General features: G+C 41.2%; 1 long non-coding RNA gene across 1 annotated transcript; it reads left to right on the top strand.

Annotated features, from left to right (window-relative positions):
- Nucleotides 1–200: 200 nt before the first annotated feature.
- Nucleotides 201–594, top strand: LOC122641747. The gene is made up of 2 exons (XR_006329952.1): nt 201–434; nt 542–594. It is a non-coding gene; the product is annotated as an uncharacterized LOC122641747 (long non-coding RNA).
- The last annotated feature ends 1,684 nt before the right edge of the window (nt 595–2,278 follow it).

Below are 2,278 nucleotides of genomic sequence, written 5' to 3'. Positions count from 1 at the left end.
TGGCTCTCACATGTACGTTCAACTGTTGGGACGTGGAGAGGAACCGATCGATTATTTTGAATATTGACGCTATTAACGTGGCTCTGATTTGTATAAGGCGGGCCCACCCAGAGCAAATGTTTCTGTATATAGCTATCGTCTTCGCGAATTGCCAACTCCCATTAGGCGATTCAGTACCCAACTCTACTATCCCGAACAAACTCTCTATCTCTAGTCTCTACTCTCTAGTTTGTGCAACTCGAAAATCCCTGAAAGCATAAATCTATATTGAAGATACAAATCGAAATCAATTTTTGAATGTTAGAGGTCTATTATTCCTCCTGTTTTTCTTCAGCTTCACCATGGGAGCTAGCCGGAAGGTTCAAGGGGAGATCGATCGGGTCCTGAAGAAGGTCCAAGAGGGCGTTGATCTCTTCGACAGTATCTGGAACAAGGTCCCTTCTGGGGAACAACACCTATGACCATTGAATTCTTTTTCTCTCTCTCTCTCGTTGGAGCGTGATTTTCCTTCACCATTACTAATGGTTCTTTTGACGTTTAGGTTTACGATACCGACAATGCGAACCAGAAGGAGAAATTCGAGGCGGATTTGAAGAAAGAGATCAAGAAGCTTCAGCGATACCGAGACCAGATCATGACTTGGACACAGTCGAGTGAGATAAAAGACAGGAAGGTTAGAGTTTGCTACTTTTTTCTTTCTTAAGTTGGTTCCTTTTTTTAAGTTTACAAGGGACTAGAACTACTTGGGAAATGCAACATAAAGTTCGCAATTACACTGTGATCAGCTGAACCGAAAAAAAAAACTTTGTAACTACTTTTTTTATTTTTGGGGTGAATCACTTCAAGTACATTACATGAGTAAACACAGTTTTTGATATGCTATGATAGTTGATGCGAGGCATACATGTCCATGTTCTTCTCGTTCTTTTTGGTTCCCTTTGTTGGCTAAACAACGGTCCAGGGATCAAACCATGGTTTCCTAGGGAGACCAAGATATTTATCTTTAGGGTTTTGCACGCCCTGGGTTAGCCCATGGTGTCCCATGGGTGCCCCATTTTAATTTTAGGGTTTCCCATGGTCGCCCATGGGAACCCTGGTGCATCCCTATTAGGGTTTCTCCTTCCCTATTGCATTCCATAAAATTAATTATCATAATAGGGACGAAGAAACTCGTCTCTAGTCCATCACATGGCAAGAGGGATCCATCCCATACTCGAATGCGCAGCGGAAAATAATCGATTCGAGTTTCTTTCGCATCCCATAAATATTAATAATCAATGAACAGAAGGAATTAATAAAGAACTGCTAACCTGGTGAGCCTCAAGTGTTGCTCCTCCAATAGACAGTGGTTCTTCCTCCAATGAGCGCTCCAAGCAAACAAATCTGAACCTCCAATAGTGCTACCAAGGTTCTACACGCCAATCCCAGATGCCTTCAAACTCCTCAGCACAGATCTAGGGTTTCACAAACCCCAACTCTCAAACACAGGTGAGAGAAGCATGAAGAAGAAGAGAGATCACAAGAGGGAGAGAGGGAAACCAAAAACGCAGGAGAGAGAGTGTCTGCTCCAAAAACGTGGAGAACTTCTCTTCTGCGTATTTTTGGTCCCCTATTTATAATAATAGGGTTTAATTAAATCCTAGATAGATTTAATAGAGCCCTAGTGAGAGTCTAACTCTCTCTCTCTCAGTCTGGCAGTTCTGTTTAAACTCAAAGTGCTACAGTGAAGAAGCAGAATCTAATAGGGAAAGTATTAATTAGATTCTTTATTTAATTATTAATGGATAATTATAATTAGCACCAAATCCATTAATTAAATAAAGAGCCAATTAAATTAGCAAATTCCAAATAACTCCCTATATGATAACAATTTATCATATACAACCCCCCACTAATCAACACCATCATTATGGAATCTAGGGCATGTACACATGTATTGAACCCCAATCCATAGTACATGTCCATATAAGAGCGTCGTGCATCCGATCGGGTCCCGAAAACTCGATAAAACACTTTATTTGAAATAACTATAAATAATGTATCATTTTATGTAAAATAAATTTTGCAAAACCATTTCCAAAACGGATCTGGATCCGTTCGATTCGACCATGCACGAGCAGTCTCTATCTTGGTGTTCCCCAATCGGGCGATGGTGACCGTGTTGGATAACTCCTTCACTCACAAAGTGTTCACGCATTCCCGAACACCGGCTACTCGCTGAGTCTCGGTCATTGATGAACCAAAGAATGCAATCACACTTCGTGGGGGTTCCCTCAGT

The sequence above is a fragment of the Telopea speciosissima genome, chromosome 10, assembly GCF_018873765.1.
Source record: "Telopea speciosissima isolate NSW1024214 ecotype Mountain lineage chromosome 10, Tspe_v1, whole genome shotgun sequence".
NCBI classification, from domain to species: Eukaryota; Viridiplantae; Streptophyta; class Magnoliopsida; order Proteales; family Proteaceae; genus Telopea; species Telopea speciosissima.
Note: the sequence above shows the minus strand (reverse complement) of the source record. Positions and strands in the feature narration are given on the sequence as shown.